Here is an 18,410-nt window from a genome sequence, read left to right on the forward strand (position 1 = left end):
CATGAGGGCGCAGGCGCCATAGTGGGGAGGGGCAGGAGGGAATAGTCTGCCGGCAGCCACAAGAATAGGAAAGAGAAATACTCTGTTCGAATGGTTTTTTTGTGTTGGTGGGATTGCTCAATGCATGGCTCTTCTTGATCAGTGAGAAATGTGACCGGAGAAAGACATTAGAGTTTTATAGCTGATGTTAAAAAATAAGAGCAGCCACATTGACACGATTTGCTTCCTGAGACCGATGAGAGTGAAGAGCTAACAGCTTTGGGCTAAACGTTCGAGTACGTTTTTATTAATAAGGCTAGATGAACCATTGCTGGCTTTCCAATTGTATGTATCCCTCATAGAATCAGACACCAACTCAGGGAGGGGCCTTTCCAGCACACAGAGGGCTCTGCCTTTTTTTTTTGGCGGGGGGAGTCTTGGTCTGTCGCCCAGGCTGGAGTGCAATGGCGGATCTTACCTCACTGCAACCTCCGCCTGCTGGGTTCAAGGGATTCTGCATCAGCCTCCCGAGTAGCTGGGATTACAGGCACCTGCCACCATGCCCAGCTAATTTTTGTATTTTAGTAGAGACAGATTTTCACCATGTTGGCCAGGCTGGTCTCAAACTCCTGACCTCAGGGTATCCGCCCTCCTCGGCCTCCCAAAGTGCTGGGATTACAGGCGTGAGCCACCGTGCCCGGCCCCTTCCTCTTTTTGGCTTCCACTTGGCCAGAGGAGCTTCCCTTTGGGGCCGCGACTGAGTCATGTTAGCCGCTGGTTCAAGGGAGCCATCTGAAACTCCCTGGAGCAGGGTTTCTCCAGTATATGGCAACACTCTACCTTAGAAAAACAAAACAAAACAAAACAAAACGTCTAGCCACATGGTATAATGGAAAAAAACCCTGAACTTGGGCTAGAAAATATAGGCTGTTATTTTGTTTCTAATACCACTATATATATGGACAGAACAGTTAACTGTCCCCACACCCTGTGTCTTCCTTCGTGAAAGGTGGTGACACTGCACCTTTACAGCCTACTTCATATGACTTTGGTGCAAAATGAGACAGCAGATGTTAAAGTACTTTCAGAGACCGATGTTTTCAGAACCTTCATCACATTGTGGTATTTGAAACCTTGGAGTCCTCCTTGACTCTTTCACAGGCTACATTGAATTTGAGCCTCTGGCTCTGCCTTCAGAGTATATGCAGAATCTGATACCTTTTCTCTCCACTTCTTCCACCCGGCTCCGCGGCCTTTTTTCCTTGGCGGTGTTACTGCAGTAGCTCCTCAACTGCTCTCCCTGCTGCTGCCTGTGTTGCCTACAGTCTATTTCCAATGTTAGCAGTCAAAGTCATCTCTCAGAGCCAGAGTTGGATCATGTCCGTCCTCTGCTGAAAACACTTCCGTGACCCACCTTCTTCAGGCAAAACCTCAGCCCTCACAGAAGCACCCTCTGCTCCAGCCTCCCCCATCCAGAATCTCATGGGACACCGCATTTTGTCCTTGCCGTCCTTTAGATGCTCAGGTACCAGTTCCCCTCTCAGTCTCCACAGTTGCTCTGACCTCCTCAGACACTGTCAGGGCCTCTTAGGGCCTACGGGGCTGACTCAGTTCCTTCACGATCATACATAACTATCTTCCCTGTGAGGCAACCCCTCACCACCCAATTTAAAATTACACCCCCTTCCTCCAACCTGTCTGCCTGCTGTGATTTGGTTTTTCTGTTTTACTTTTTAGTTATTTACTTGTTTATTTTGACTCTCTCCACACTAGAATTTAATTAAGCTACATGAAGGAATCGTTGTCTGTAATGTTTACTGATGCATCTCCAGTGCCTAGAACAGTGTTTGACAGATGGTAGGTGCACAATACATATTTGTCGCTTAAAATTATATGGGAGCTAATCATTACAGGGAAAAATGTCTTCAGTTCTCTGTAGCACACTTTTTGGCATAGTATAGCTGATGAAACTTTGTAAGCAAGGTAGCAAATACTGTTATACTATAGTGGCTTTCAGAAATTAAAGACAGTGTTTCTCTTTGAGACAGTCCTAATCAGCAAATTATACATTTTTTGCCCTCATGTTACATCTACCTTAAGCCTTTTTTTTTTTTTTTGCTGGAGTAATGCATGAATGGTGATATATCTTCCCTCAGGTCATTGCATCTGGGTACATAATGTTCGTTTGTCCCATTTACTGGTGATATTTATTTTGATCACTTAGTAAAGGTGAGTTATTTCATTTGAAAAGAAAATTATTAGAATAACATTAGTTTACTGTCAAGTTGGAATTATAGTGATTTACTTGCTTGTAAATGAAAGATAGTTTATCATTGTAGTGTTTTCCATTTAGTTACTTGTTTGCTGCAGATAAACACTTTGGTTAGTTATTAGACCTGGCAGTAACTTTGTGTAGAACTTTTCTGAGGGCACAAAGTTATTTCACATTTTTTGTTTCAAGAGTATTTCTAGCGCTATGTATTTTGTTTATCTAGAGAGAAAGTAACTGTGGTATTGATATAGGTCAGGCCTTGCAGTGGCACAGTATGTGACCCTAGCTTCTTTACTGTTACTTTCCTTTTGGTCATGCTGCCACTTAGGTGGTTATGTAGTTAAACCTTACGGGTGTAGGGGAAGGGCAGGTGGCATGAGCTGAAAAGTATAAAGTAACTAGCCCTGAAAGTTGACTGATTGAAGGTTCATTATACAGTCATGTGCCATGTAATGATGTTTTGGTCAGCGATGGGCTACATATACAACAGTAGTCTCATGAGACTATAATGGAGCTGAAAACTTCCATTGTCCAGTGACACTGTAGTCATCATAATATAGAGCAACACATTACCCATGGGTTTGTGGTGATGGTGGTATAAACAAACCTACTGTACTGCTAGTCTTATAAAAATACAGCATGTAAAATTATGCACAGTACATAATATGTGATAATGACAGTAAACAACTATGTTACTGGTTCTTGTATTTGCTATACTATACTTTTTATTGTTATTTTGGAGTATACCCCTTTTACCCGCCCCCCCCTTTTTTTTTTGATTTAACTGTAAAACATCTTCAGGCAGGTCCTTCGGGGATCTTCCAGAAGGCATTGTTATCATAGGAGATGACAGTTCCATGCCTGTTATGGCCTCCGAAGACCTTCCAGTCTTCAGAGTGGGACAGAATGTGGAGGTGGAAGACAGTGATATTGAAGATCCCATCCTATGTAGGTCTAGGCTAATGTGTATGTCTGTCTTAGTTTTTAGCAAGAAAGTTTGAAGCCGGGCGTGGTGGCTCATGCCTGTAATCCCAACACTTTGGGAGGCCAAGCTGGGTGGATCACCTGAGGTCAGGAGTTGGAGACCAGCCTGGCCGACATAGCGAAACCCCATCTCTACTAAAAAATAAATTAGCTTGGGTGTGGTGGCAGGTGGTAATCTCAGATACTCGGGAGGCTGAGGCAGGAGAATCTCTTGAACCTGGGAGGCGGAGGTTGCAGTGAGCCAAGATTGTGCCGTTGCACTCCAGCCTGGGAGACAGAGTGAGACTCCATCTTTTTTTTTTTTTTTTCTGTTTTTCTTTCTTTCTTTTTTTTTTTTATTATACTTTAAGTTCTAGGGTACGTGTGCATAACGTGCAGGTTTGTTACATATGTATACTTATGCCATGTTGGTGTGCTGCACCCATCAACTCGTCAGCACCCATCAATTCATCGTTTATATCATGTATAACTCCCCAATGCAATCCCTCCCCCCTCCCCCCTCCCCATGATAGGCCCCAGTGTGTGATGTTCCCCTTCCCAAGTCCAAGTGATCTCATTGTTCAGTTCCCACCTATGAGTGAGAACATGCGGTGTTTGGTTTCCTCTTCTTGTGATAGTTTGCTAAGAATGATGGTTTCCAGCTGCATCCATGTCCCTGCAAAGGACACAGACTCATCCTTTTTTATGGCTGCATAGTATTCCATGGTGTATATGTGCCACATTTTCTTAATCCAGTCTGTCACAGATGGACATTTGGGTTGATTCCAAGTCTTTGCTATTGTGAATAGTGCCGCAATAAACATACGTGTGCATGTGTCTTTGTAGTAGAATAATTTATAATCCTTTGGGTATATACCCAGTAGTGGGATGGCTGGGTCATATGGTACATCTAGTTCTAGATCCTTGAGGAATTGCCATACTGTTTTCCATAATGGTTGAACTAGTTTACAATCCCACCAACAGTGTAAAAGTGTTCCTATTTCTCCACATCCTCTCCAACACCTGTTGTTTCCTGACTTCTTAATGATTGCCATTCTAACTGGTGTGAGATGGTATCTCATTGTGGTTTTGATTTGCATTTCTCTGATGGCGAGTGATGATGAGCATTTTTTCATGTGTCTGTTGGCTGTATGAATGTCTTCTTTTGAGAAATGTCTGTTCATATCGTTTGCCCACTTTTTGATGGGGTTGTTTGTTTTTTTCTTGTATATTTGTTTGAGTTCTTTGTAGATTCTGGATATTAGCCCTTTGTCAGATGAGTAGGTTGCAAAAATTTTCTCCCATTCTGTAGGTTGCCTGTTCACTCTGATGGTAGTTTCTTTTGCTGTGCAAAAGCTCTTTAGTTTAATTAGATCCCATTTGTCAATTTTGGCTTTTGCTGCCATTGCTTTTGGTGTTTTAGACATGAAGTCCTTGCCCATGCCTATGTCCTGAATGGTACTACCTAGATTTTCTTCTAGGGTTTTTATGGTATTAGGTCTAACATTTAAGTCTCTAATCCATCTTGAATTAATCTTCGTATAAGGGGTAAGGAAAGGATCCAGTTTCAGCTTTCTACTTATGGCTAACCAATTTTCCCAGCACCATTTATTAAATAAGGAATCCTTTCCCCATTTCTTGTTTCTCTCAGGTTTGTCAAAGATCAGATGGCTGTAGATGTGTGGTATTATTTCTGAGGACTCTGTTCTGTTCCATTGGTCTATATCTCTGTTTTGGTACCAGTACCATACTGTTTTGGTTACTGTAGCCTTGTAGTATAGTTTGAAGTCAGGTAGCGTGACCCCTCCAGCTTTGTCCTTTTGACTTAGGATTGTCTTGGGAGACTCCATCTTAAAAAAAAAAAAAAAAAAAAAAAAAAAAGTTTGAAAAGTAAAAACTAAATTAAACATTTAAAAATAGGAAGAAGCTTTTGGAATAAAGACATAAAGAAAATACTTTTGTATGACTGTGCAATGTATTCTTCTTTTGAGTTGTAAAAGAGTCAAAAGGTTAAAGAAAGTCTATAAAATAAAGTTACAGTAAACATAAATTTATTGAAGAATTATTTTTCATAAATTCATTATAGTCTAGGTATACAATGTTTATAAAGTCTACAGTAATGTGTAGTAACGTCCTAGGCCTTCATATTCACTCACCCACCATTCACTCACTCAGTGACTCACCCAGGGCAACTTCTAGTTTACAAGCTTCATGGTAAGTGCCCTATACAAGTGTATCACCTTTAATCTTTTGTATTGTATTTTTGCTGTACCTTTTCTGTGTTTAGATACCACTGTGTTGCAGTTGCCTACACTATTCTGCAGCATGCTGCACAGGTTTGCAGCCTAGGAGCAATAGGCTGTATCATATTGCCTAGGTGTGTAGGAGGCTGTACCATCTAGGTTTGTGTAAATGCACTCTGTGATGTTCGCACAAAGATAAAATCACTTAGCGACACATTTCTCAGACAGTATCCTCATCGTTAGGTGACACATGACTATGTTTACAGGTAATCTCTTGCATTCTAAACTAACACTGGAGTGATGCATGACACTATTTGGATATGGGAAAGGATTTTTGTCACCCACAGTGTAGGAAGCTTTGGAGATTGGCAGACTTCCTTTTTTGATTCAAGTAAGTCTAAATTATGATTTCAGATGAGTCGGCTGAAAATATTTTGTAAAGTTCCAGAGCAGGAATATGGAAAATTTGGACACCTTTCATGTTGAAGTTCCACAATTGTTAGATTTAGGTAGATTCATTGATTTTATGTCTTTAAAATATTTGGAACATGTAAGGGGAATCAAAGATTTATAAACTTTTTTTTTTTCAGAATTTTCTTGAAGTGGACATCAGTCCCAGACTGACACATTCTTACATTATTAGTATTGATTAAATGTGTTAGGAGCTAGTTTGTCTTCTCCATGAATTATTAGTGGGTCAAACCTTTTTACTGCACACTGGGAGCCCTGGGGTAATAAATAAAGCACTGGGGTAATAAAGGTGTACAAGGTACATTCTGCAGCTGCCCTCAGGGAGCTCCAGCACTGGGGGACCCTCCTCAAATGGCAGGCAGTGAAGCTCAGCTCCACTGAGTGCTGTGAAAGAGCAGAGAGTCCATTGTGAGATAAAATCGGGCAACCAACTTCTCATCCCCACAGGTCTTCCTGCTTACCTGAAAGGAAACAGGCCTTGTGAGGGTTATCAGCTAGCAGAACTTGGATGGACACCAGATCTGTTTGACAAAGGCAAAAAAATTGTAATTAATTATTTTTCTAACATCTGGTTGATTGTAAGTATGCTTATTCCAAAATATTCAAGCCATAAAACATTCATGAAGTAGAAAGTGAAAGCCCCCACTCCTGATAAATTCAGGTACCTTAATTAATCTTTTAGGTTTTTAATGGGAGAAAGGTTGCAGAGTGTGAGCATATTATAGATATGCAGCTCCTTTTTTCCCAAAATACTGTGGCTGATCTTTTCATACCAACACACAGAGCTCTGATTTTTTTTCAGCTAGGTCAAATAATTGTGTCCTGTTCCATATAACTTCACTTATCTGTCCTCTTTCAGTGGCCAGTTGGTTCATTTCAGTGTTTCACTATTGAAAATGGCACGACTGTAAAGATCATTAGCCTTTTATATACCTCTCTTTGCACATTGGGATAAATTCCTAGAAAGGGGTATTACAGGGTCACAGACCATGTTCATTTTAAATATGGCACATGTTCCTGGATTGACCCCAGAAAGGCCATATCAGTTCACACTCCTTTCATTGGTGTACGAGTTACCTTTTTTTTTTTTTTTTTTTTGCACTCACCAACTGTGGACCTTAGTGTCTTTTGCCAATTTGATAGGTGCCTTTCTTTTATTACCAGTGAAGTCAAGTATCATTCCATGTGTGTTTTTGACCCTCTGTTTCCTTAAAGCCTGTCCTCTGCACCATTGTGCTCTTGAGCCTCCAGCTTCTGTGATCGCCTTCCGTGACTGAATATCATCGCCTTGAGCCTGTGCGCCCTTTTCCATTCTGGTAGAGAGAGAGTAGAGGCTAAGACGGCTGTCTCTGAAAGCAGTCTCAGGGATTATTCCCATTGCTGTTGCTCGCCAAGCAGTGGCCCCTTGGCAGGCTACTTAACCTTTGAGCGTTTCAGTTTCCATTCCTCTAATGGGGGTAACAAGGATTAAACGAACGAGTGCATCTGAAGCCTTAGCACAGGGCCTGGCATGTGAGTAAATGTCCAGGAAATGCTTGCCACTGTCAGCAGCAGCACCTGTGTGGGAAATTACTTTCCCTCCTCCTTTTTCTGTGGGAGTCCCTGAGAGCCCTGCTCAGCAACCTGGATCTCCATCAGTGCTGGGATTCTCTTGGCAGCTGCTGCTTTTCCAAGTGGACCCTTTTCTCTTTGTCACTCTATGTCGAGGCCTGTGAAGTGAGGTCCCATCAGCTTTGGCATGGAGCCTGGGCATTTTCCTTCTGGTTGGTCTTATGGATTGAATTGTGTCACTCTCTCCCACCCAAACTCATATGTTGAAGCCCCTAATCCCCAAGGCAATGGTATTTGGAGATAGGGCCTTTAGGGAAGTAATTAAGATTACACGAAGTCTTAAGATGGTCATAAGGTAGGATCCTGATCTGACGGGACTGGTGGCCTTATATGAAGAGGAGAAGAGAGAGCTGGCTCTCCCAGTTAACAAAAAAGAGGCCAAGTGCGCACACAGTGAGATGGTGGCTGCCTCTAAGCCAAGAGAAGAGGCCTCAGAATGAATCCTGCCTTGCCAGCACCTTAGTCTTGGACTTCCAGTCTCCAGAACTGTGAGAAATAAATTTCTGTTTAAGCCACCCAGGCTGTGGAGTTTGTTATGGAGCTCTGGCAGACTGAGATTGTTGGAGAACCACAGTCCTGGTGGTTGGGTGCCTGCCTCAGGCGTTATTATTTCTAGGCCGGTGGTTTGTGCATCAAAATGCTTGGTAAAGCAGACTGCCAGGGCTTACTCCAAGAATTTCAGATTTAGGATTGACATGAGAAGTCACATTTCTAACCAGTTCCCCAGTGGTGCTGATGCTGCCGATTCTTGTCCATGTTTGGAGAACCACTGGTTTAGGTGGTGTGTCGGAGAGGCTTCAGGCAAGCGCTGGGAATGGGTTAGGGACAGTGGCTCTCCCACTCAACTAGGAAGTTGTTTAAACTCAGAGCCTCAGTTGCATTATCTGTAAAAGGGTGATAATATTTATTCTGCTTATTTCCTGGGATTATTGAAGTCAGATGCATGAATGAAAGTTTTTAGGTCCTCCTGCTTTTCATACAGAGTAGTTTCATACAGAATAGGACTGGGGTCAGGGATGTTGCATTCTTTTTGCAAAAAGAGAAGAACAAATGAAATGCTGAAGTATTCTAATAGTAAATTACAAAGCAAAAGTAAGGTATTTCCTTCCTTTTCTTCACCAGATACGGCCTGGTCATCTGATTTGCTGGCTGCTTGGACATTGGTCTTTACCCACTTCTCTTCTCTGCAGTCCCCACAGCAACTTCTCTTGAAAGCCAGGCAGTTTAGCTAAGAAGCCTTTATTACAGTATCTGTGGCTCCTTATTCTGGCCCTGCCTTGTCAAGGATGCCTGTGGCTTTTTTGGTGATTGAGACAGTGGAAATTACTGAGTTTCTAGTTCTACTCCATGGGTATGATTGTGGTCATGCTTTTCATGTCCAGGGTATTGTAGTTGAAAGGTCTTTTTTGGATTTGTTTTGCCATGCTTAAAATGTTTTGTGTTGTATAAGTTTTAAATATATAATTACTGGCATATTGTATTTTCGACAGTGTTATCAACCCATAATAAGATTGCTAATCGTTTAGAGCTATGGTTTTCACATGAGAACCCCAAAGAGCTTTGGTTTATGTTGGTTAGATCTATGGATAATTACTGCATTTGAAATTAAATCTGAGAAGTGTAAAAATATTTAGTTTATTTAAAGTCAACATAAATCCAGTGCAAGTTAATATAAATAGCGTAACTTGTTTTTTGAAACAAAAGTTTATTGAGAATGAGTGACATTCTTTCCTATTTTTATAAATCTCTTTAATGCCTGGTTTGAGAAAACAGCTAGATTCTCATAGCTGCTTCTACATTCAGTCTTTTATAATATGTTATTTTGGTTGAAGAACATGAAGAAAATCTGGTCTCGTGTGGACATGTGATTAAAAAGGGAGGAATTTTTAGCCTTCTTAGATAATTAGACACTACATCAAAACTCTACAAGGGGTAGCTGCTTAAAGGTAGTTTCAGTATGGAATCTGAAAGTGTATGAGTGAAATTTCTGTGCTTGAGTTCATTAAAATCTGTTGGTCTATCTTGCACTTTGAATGGATCTTTTCACCATTCGTGGTTTTATAACATTGTTCATTGGTAATTTGGAAATTATTGGTTTAATGAGTTTCATAAATCTTTCAAATGCCAGCATATTTTATCATTTTTTAAAAATTGTTTTTGTTAGTATTACCACCTGTCTAATCAGAAAGCCTTTAAGTATGAGAGAACTGTCAAATTCTTGGTGGTAGATACAGGTTTTCCAAAATTCCTATTTTATTCGAATACTCATTTTATTTTATCATTGGCAACAAAACTGTCAATTGTTTTCTTGGAAGTAACAGGCTTATTTTGTTCATTTTTGAAATGTTTGCCAAATACTCAAGTCTGTACAACCGTAGTTTTTCAGTTGTTTTTTTCTCCCCTAGGTAAAACTGGTGGTCTTTGAAAAAAGCCTGCACCTCAGTTACACAATGTACTTCTCCTCTCCCTCAAATGGAATGGTTACTGACATTTAACCACCATCTAGAAGGAATGTAGGAATGATGGCATAGAGAGCACATCTCTGTGTATAGACAGGCTACTCAGAGCCATTTGGGTGAAGCAAGTACTCTGCTGGTTAAAAGCAAAAAACCTAACATAGTTGACTTAATATGCCAGAAATTATGTAAATGAATGTTGTTTCCTTCAACATAGTGATCTTGGAGATGGGACATCACATTCAGTGATAATGCCAACAGTTAGAATGTTTTTAGAATGCCACCTTGTTTGGAATTGCTTCAAGTTATGACTTTAAGCTTCTTCCATAGATTGTGTTTGGATGTACTGTTTTAAAGTTGTAAGGCCTCAAATGCTTGTTAAGTTTTTCCCAATTATATCTGAATATAGTTACCTAGTCTGTGAAGACCCTATTGCATAGTGGAGAAATTGTGGACACATTTTTTAGCAATTTAGGATATTTATCACACAGGACCCAGCACCATGCAAGCATAATTCTCAGAGGCAGGCCTGGGTTCTCACCTCTGCTCTGCCACTGACTGGCTGGGTGGCCTTGAACAAAGCATTTGCCTTCTCACTATTTCTCTGTGAGGTTAAGTAGTTGACTTAGGTCTCAAGTCTTTTAGCCCTCATGTTCAATGATTCAGAGATTCTAGAGGCATGACAGGAGGATTCCCTTCATAATCTGGGAAGGTGGTTCTTCAGGGGGTTTGCTTCACAGCCTTCCTGTCCCTTTCGGCCAGCCTGTTTCTGGCCTAGGAAGACAGCAGGTGTCCTGTGGTTGTGATTTTTTAAAGGCAGTGTTTAATTCTTATTACAGCACAAGAGCTTGGATAACAGCATTTGAGTATTGTAGATTATCAGCTCCTACAGAGATACCCCGTATGTTTGGGGTTAAACTGGGAGCAAGGAAAGTTGGGTGACTAGATTAAGGTTGGTGCAGGACGGCAGGGAGAACAACTGACATTTGCCGACTGCCATATGCAAGGCATTTTGTTAATAGCCACTTGTGACAGTTAAATGAATCGCTTCCAAGTAGCCTTGTGAGGGAGGTGGTGGAGGTGATGGAATGCGAATTTTCATAGATGAGGAAGCTGAAGTTTCTGGAGAGCTACTTTAATTTGCCTGAGGTAAAGAGAGTGTTTGAGCCAGATCTAGCTGGCTTTTTACAACTGGCTTCCCCGAAATTTCTCCTTTTTTTCTGCATCCCTTCCCAGCCATTATGTTCCTTTTTTTTTCATTTTTCTCTATGACTATTTTAAGCTGTTCTAAAGTGTTGGAGAGATGTCACAATTGGACTTCATTAATCTTTGAGAAGTGGTGATTTTATAAACTTTAACATTTATAAACTTAATTTTTGATAAAGGTCAATGAAAACTAAAGAAGAGAAAATGCTTATGTTAAGTCATAGGCCGGTGTTGAAATAGATGGCCCAGGGCTATTAGATATGTGAAATTGAGGGCAGATAAGCTTTGGGACAAGCAAGAACAGAATGTGCAAATCTGGCATTCAAGTGTTTCCAATTTGTCTTTCCATATTAAGAACAGAAATTCAAATTTTGATGGATTATTTGTTTAAAAGGACTGTTATCTTTTACTCCTTCAACAAGTGCATTCATGTACCTGCTTTATCCTAGGCACAGCGATAAGTCCTGGGGATAAAGAGGGGCAGGAGCCCATGGCCCAGGGCCTCAGAGCCACAGGGCTCCCAACCAGCAGCTTGAGTTCTTAAATTCCAGATTCCAGATGTGGGGAAATGTACTGATGGCAGGTTGTTAGGGATGAAGATGTCTTAAAGGAATGTTCGGTTATCTCTCCTGAAGGTTTTTAAAAATTGTGGAAGTCAAGATCAAGGATGAAGATGAAATTTCTTGTGGTTTCTTAATGAGATATCTCTACTGTCTGCATACTTAGGAATTCTGAGTAGTATCCCAAAGTGTACCATCAAGACAGATCATAGCAGAGAGTTGAATTTTTATATATTTTTTATATTGCTAAGCATATTTTTTGTTAGGTATTCAAAGTAGTTAAGTCATCCTCACAGCATCCCTGGGGATGACAGTTGACATTAAGCTATTTTATTATCGGAAAAGGAAATTACGGAGGTTACTTCTCACTCAGATTTTTTCAGCAAATAATGGGGAAATGGAAAGAATATATTAAGCATCTGCATTATAGAATGCCCTTGCAGTTACATTCTGAACCCTTGAATTGTTATTTTGATGGAAGGGTTACAGTTGTGTGGCAGAGAGCTTATATTGTTGGTGATTAGGGAGAGATTGTGTGCTGCCAGACCTGTTTAGGAGTAAAGGGTAGTGAGAGGTTTCACTCTTCTGAGAATATTGCTTCAGCTGACTGACTTGTTTTAGGACCAACACTCCAGGCTTATGGGACTGGGTCTGAGAGGTACCTGAGCCATCTTCCTGGAGGTGGTGCTGGCAGGCATTCCAGTACCAACTTCCCTTCCTTTAGGTGGGGAGCAGGAGGATTTCCTCCAATGAGAACAAGCGAATGTGTTCTGAGAAGTGATGGTTTATAACAGTTGGCATCAGAAGTACACAAGTTTACTACCAAAACCAGGTTCTAATTTACCTGCAGGGAGGAGCAGTTACTTTCTGATTTCTAATAGTTTCGTAGTAAATATCCCATAAAATGTAATTTTGCATTTAAAACTGAAACTTCACTGAATCATTTACATAACGTGTATTTGATTTATTTATGTAATTATGTTTTATCCATTATCTGTGCTTCTTGAAATTTGGAATATTTTTCTTTCACCAGAAGTGTGGATTTTAGAAGAGGACAGCTATACTTAGCATATTTCCAATTGTGAAGCTAGTAAAGTTAGCATCTGAGAGTGAAGGGACTTTTGCCATTCTCTTCAGCCTCCTTTCTACTTCCCCGTTCTGGAGATACACCAAGAATCGGAGAGGTTAAGTAACTGGATCAAGGCCACATGGCCTAGTTTAATATTTTGTGTATTTAAATTTTTCAGGTTAAAACACGAAATGTGTGATCATCTACACTGAGTGCTAATTATCTACCAAGTACTGCGTTAAGTGCATTACATCACACAATCTAATTTGGCCTGATGAATTAAAGGTAGGTGGTATCATATGTATTTTACAAATGAGAAAAGAAATTTCTTTGTAGTGCAGGTTCAGTTATAGTTCAGAGTCAGTCTCAGACCTTCATTGGGCCCAGAGTGTTCTGTTGATTCTTTCTTTAACACAAGCACCTCATGACCACTACACCCTGCGTAACTCATTGAGCCAGTTGTAGCCATCAGAGTGGAAGCACATCCACTGCTGATTTCCTTCTACCATCTGCATCCGTCTTCCTGTGTGTCCCAGGGAGTTCTGCCTCTCCCATCTCATCTCTTCAGAGACGTTTCCTTAATTTCCCGCTTTGTGTCTTTGCCCCTTCTTACTCCTCTCTCCCTCCATGCCTACTTCTGTTAGTGTTTAATTGTATATTTTATGTAGCAAATGCTTACGTAGTGCTTTCTAAGTGGCAGACATTGTTCTAAGTGCTTTACAAATACTAATGTACTTAATGCTCCTAATAATTCTGAAATAAATACTATTATTATCCCCATTTTATTTTATTATTTATTTATTTATTTTGAGACAGGGTCTTGCTCTGTTGCCCAGGCTGTAGTGCAGTGGCTCAATCATGGCTCATTTTAGCCTCGACCTCCCAGGCTCAAGGGATCCTCCCACCTCAGCCTCCCGAGTAGTTGGGATAACAGGCATGTGGCACCCCTGCCTGGCTAATTTTTGTATTTTTAGTAGAGATGGGGTTTCCCCATGTTGGCCAGGCTGATCTTGAACTCCTGACCTCAAGTGATCCCCCCACCTAGGCCTCCCAAAGTGCTGGAATTACAGGCATGAGCCACTGTGCCTAGCCCATAGTAACTACTTTTAACAGAGTTAATATCCAACTTGTTGAATCTGATGGACACTTGTCTTACCTTGCTTCTTTCTCTGTAGCATTTGAACTGATTGATTACTTCCTTCTTAAAGCTTTCTCTTGGTGTTTGCCCCTACCTTGTTGGCTGATTCCTCTGCCTGCCCTCTGAGTGTTGATATTCTTCAGGATTCTGTCCTTGCTCTTTTCTCTTGTCATTCTAAATATGCTTTGGGGTTGACCTCATCTGCTGCAACTTTGTCTTCCTTTTATTTGTCAGTGACTTAAATGGCCATATCTTAGCTTACCATTCTCTCTTGAGCTCTCTACTTTCATATTGTACTGTCTCCTGGAGAGCTCTGTGTGAATTTTTTTCTATACCTCTCTTCCATACCAAATAAATAAATCCTGCTTCTCTCCTGTTCCCCACATTTCAGTGAATGGTTTTTACCATCTGCTCAGTTACTCAAGCCACAGCCCTCGTTATCATACCAGACTCTCCTTCATCCAGAAACAAGTCTCTCTCTTGAGTATATCTGTCTCCTTTGTAGCACCATCGTCTTTTACCGAACTCCTGTATGAGCCCTTGAATTTGTCTTCCTGGCTCCAGTCTCGTACCTTTCTCTTCCAGTCTGTGCTCCACAGTTAAGTAAAATGCACAACTCTCTAAAAAAGCATAGCTTAAAAACTGTGGATTCTTTGACCCTGTTGATGGGAAATTTGCCAGGCCATGTTACCTTGGAGGTTCTACTCTGAAAGCTGGAACAGGTCACTACACAAGGAATTGTAAAGCTGGAAAGGTATCATCAGTGTGCAGTTCTTTTGAATGGTATAGTATTAGTGAAGAAATGGAAGATGCTTTAATTCCCCACCCCAATCCAAAACCCACCCCTCACTTATGTGAATAAAGTCTTAAGGAATCCATACAGTCATTGACTCTTCCATGTTTTTGTGGCAGGAGGAAGGAGTGTTAGTGATATACTGAGATGTTAGGTAATGGCTAATTCCACAGCTATTTTAAGGCCCTGTGTCTGGCATTGGGGGTACAAGTGAGAGATATAAAAGGCAAGGTCTTTCTTTTTTTTGAGACAGAGTCTCGCTCTGTCGCCCAGGCTGGAGAGCAATGGCACTATCTCGGCCCACTGCAACGAGCAAGGTCTTGATGTGCCTGCCTACCTGGGGACACTGTGCACATTTATAGAGATATAATGGGGACATTGAAATGTTTTATGATGAAAGAAATATTGAAATATAGTCTATATTTACAGGTTTACCTTTAAACAAGATATCATTTTTTCAAAGAAAAATATGTAAAAATGAAAAAGAATTCTTTCAAAATTAAGATAACAAGGTTAATTATTTTAACTTTTAGGTTTGGGGGTACATGTGAAGGTTGTTACATAGATAAATTTATAGGGGTTTTTTGTACAGATTATTTCATCACCCAGGAATTAAGCCCAGTACCCAAGAGTTATCTTTTCTGTTCTTCTCCCTCCTCCCACCCTCCACCCTCAAGTAGACCCCAGTGTCAATAACAGAAAAATTAGATTTATTCTACAAGTGTTATACATGATTCTGAAAGGTTAAAAGCTACTAAATAACCAGTTTGTATGTAGCCAGTAAAAGTTATTTGGATATGATGATCTAAGCAGTTTTGAGTACAAAGTGGTGTTTAAGAACTTTTGCCATAAGTTATCTCACTGTCTTAGGATGGCAGGATTTGGGGGCTGAGGAAATGTGGCATTTGAACACGCAGAGCTCCAGACAGGTGCCCAACCAAAGCAGAGTGCTTGTGAGTGTGCTTTTGAAGTAGAAAATTGAGATATGTGGTCTGTCAGAACATTTTTTTTGCCAAACATTTATTTATATTCTTCAGATTTGTTTAATGGGATAGTGACATTTCAAATGATGTCTGAGAAATGGTCATAAAGTAGGGAATTTGGTATGTTTGGAGATGCAGCAGGTATGGGGGAGGAAACTTGAAAATGTGGGTAGGTATAGTATGATGCAAGTATTATCCCTGATGAAACCTAATTATTTAGATTTCCTTATCTGGATCATAATTTTATTATCAACTGATTTATGGTAGTTAAACTCATTAAGATCATATAGATGAGTGGGTGCAGCAGTCTTAGGCCTTAGTAACTAACACTGTATTTTAAAACTGAGTAGGTGCCTGCTTCTTTTTGTAATCTTTGATTAAACCAAGTACAAAATTCAAAGCTTCATAGGTGGACTTAAATTATTTTCATCATTCTCATTATGCAAAACAAATGTCATGTCTGGTAATAGCTTGTCTTCTCACTGCACTTTTTCTTATATTACATTCTCTTTGCTAACTTGATGTGTACTTAAATATTGATCTGTGATCAAAATGGACACAATGTAGAAATTTATGACTACTTAAGTGTGATCTTTTTTCAAACTGAAGTCTGAAGTTTACCTACAAGTTAGAATGCTGTCCTAGTATCAAGAGTCTTGTACACTCATATGTATAAACTATTTAAAATTAGAATTGGTTAGTCAAATGATTTTTAGGGAAAATATGTGAGCCAGAAGCATGTCATTACAGTCAGTGCTCAATGATGTAGAATAGCATAGTGGTGCAAAAAAAGTAATAAAAGAATTTGTTACAAAATACTTTGTATTATAGTTTTAAAAAATGTAGATGTAACTTATGAGTTAATTACTGATAATATTATAAAAGATATTTCTTGAAGTTAGTTTTCCACCAGTACACGACTGTCTGGAGGAAGGAAACCCAGATGACTGCTGGGGAATACGGAGAGAGGCCAGTTTGGGGTTGAACCTTTGTTGAAGATGTAGGAAGATGTTAAGTTAAATATACAGAGTTTGTGGATAAAACTTGGTCTTTTATCATATGCTAATATGAATGAAGACATTTATTTTGGCTAAAAGATGGCATGTTTCGCTATATGATATTTATAGTTTTGATTATGGTGGTGTTGTAGAACCTACTTGCATTTATGATAAATGTAGGTACAGTAGACCCCCTGCCCCGCCTCAGTTTCAGCTTTCCATGGTTTCAGTTTCAGTGGTTTCAGTTACCTGCGATCAACTTTGGTATAGAAATATTAAATGGAGGCCGGCCGTGGTGGCTCACGCCTGTAATCCCAGTACTTTGGGAGGCCAAGGCGGGTGGGTCATGAGGTCAGGAGATCGAGACCGTCCTGGCTAACATGGTGAAACCCTGTCTTTCCTAAAAATACAAAAAATTAGCCGGGCATGGTGGTGGCCGCCTGTAATCCCAGCTACTCGGGAGGCTGAGGCAGGAGAATGGCGTGTGAACCTGGGAGGCAGAGCTTGCAGTGAGCTGAGATGGTGCCACTGTACTCTAGCCTGGGCGATAGAGTGAGACTCCGTTTCAAAAAGAAAGAAAAATGGAAAATTCCAGAAATAAACAACTCCTGAGTTTTTAATTGTGTGCCCTTCTGAGTAGCATGATGAAGTCTTTCACTGAATCCAGGACATAAATTATTCCTCTGTCCAGCATACCCACGCTGTAGATGCTACCTGCCCATCAGTCATTTTGTAGCCATCTTATGGTTATCAGGTCAACCGTGGCAGTGTCAATGTGCTTGTGTTCCAGTCACCCTTGTTTTACTTCAGAATGGCTCCAGAGTGCAAGAGTAGTGATGCTGGTGATTTGGATATGCCATAGATAAACAGGAAAATGCTTCCTTTAAATGGAAAGGTGAAAGCTCGTAAAGAAAGAAAAAAGTTTGTGTATTGAGATATACACCTTATAAATAAATCACAAGTATTATTTATGGTAAGAATGAGTCTTCTGTCAAATTGTGGGGAAGGAAAAACAAATTTGTACTGATTTTGCTGTTGTACCACAAACTGCAAAAGTTACAGCCACAGTGCCTGATAGGTGCTTAGTTAAGATGGAAAATACATTAAATTTGTGGGTGGAAGACATGGATAGAAACGTGTTCCAACTGACAGCAATGGGGTTTGGTACTGTGCATGGTTTTGAGTGTCCACTAGAGGTCTTGGTACATATCCCCAGGATGAAGGGGGACTACTGCATAGAAAAAATGTTTCCCAAATTTGTTATAAGTTGAAATGATTGTGAAATATCAGATGTGAAACTGTTAACTCTATATTTCAGCCTTAATTCCATCTCCTTTGTCAAATATAACTTGATTTGAAACCAAAATTTAGTATCATAGTCACCGAATAAGTTACATTTGTTTTCTTTATTTTTTTTTTTTTTTTCTTCCTGTAGATTTACCTTTTTGAGATTGGGTGCAGTTTTCCAAAATACTTTTTCTAATACTCTTCCAAAGATCTCAACCTTCCTTTACAGTTTGAACTCCTGTTTGTATTGCTTGCTTCCCTGATGGAAATCTGAATTTTTATAATTCCTGTTATTTCTTTTTTTGCATTGCCTTAACAGCCATGGGTCTTCGAAAGCCCTGGAGCTCCTTGTGTGAACCCTGCCATTGGTATGCTGTGATG

General features: G+C 40.2%; 1 protein-coding gene across 4 annotated transcripts in view; it reads left to right on the forward strand.

The window, feature by feature from the left end:
* CHD7 (chromodomain helicase DNA binding protein 7) overlaps positions 1-18,410 on the forward strand; it is a 190,300-nt gene that overhangs the window by 36,845 nt on the left and 135,045 nt on the right. Inside the window, exon 2 of one of the 4 annotated variants that reach the window (XM_030937646.1) lies at positions 13,009-13,115. The exons of the other annotated variants lie outside the window; for them this stretch is intronic. The gene's annotated coding sequence lies outside the window, so the exon portion shown is untranslated. The remainder of the gene's footprint in view (positions 1-13,008; positions 13,116-18,410) is intronic. 4 annotated transcript variants of the gene reach the window in all.

This window comes from Rhinopithecus roxellana, chromosome 9 (assembly GCF_007565055.1).
Source record: "Rhinopithecus roxellana isolate Shanxi Qingling chromosome 9, ASM756505v1, whole genome shotgun sequence".
NCBI lineage: Eukaryota > Metazoa > Chordata > Mammalia > Primates > Cercopithecidae > Rhinopithecus > Rhinopithecus roxellana.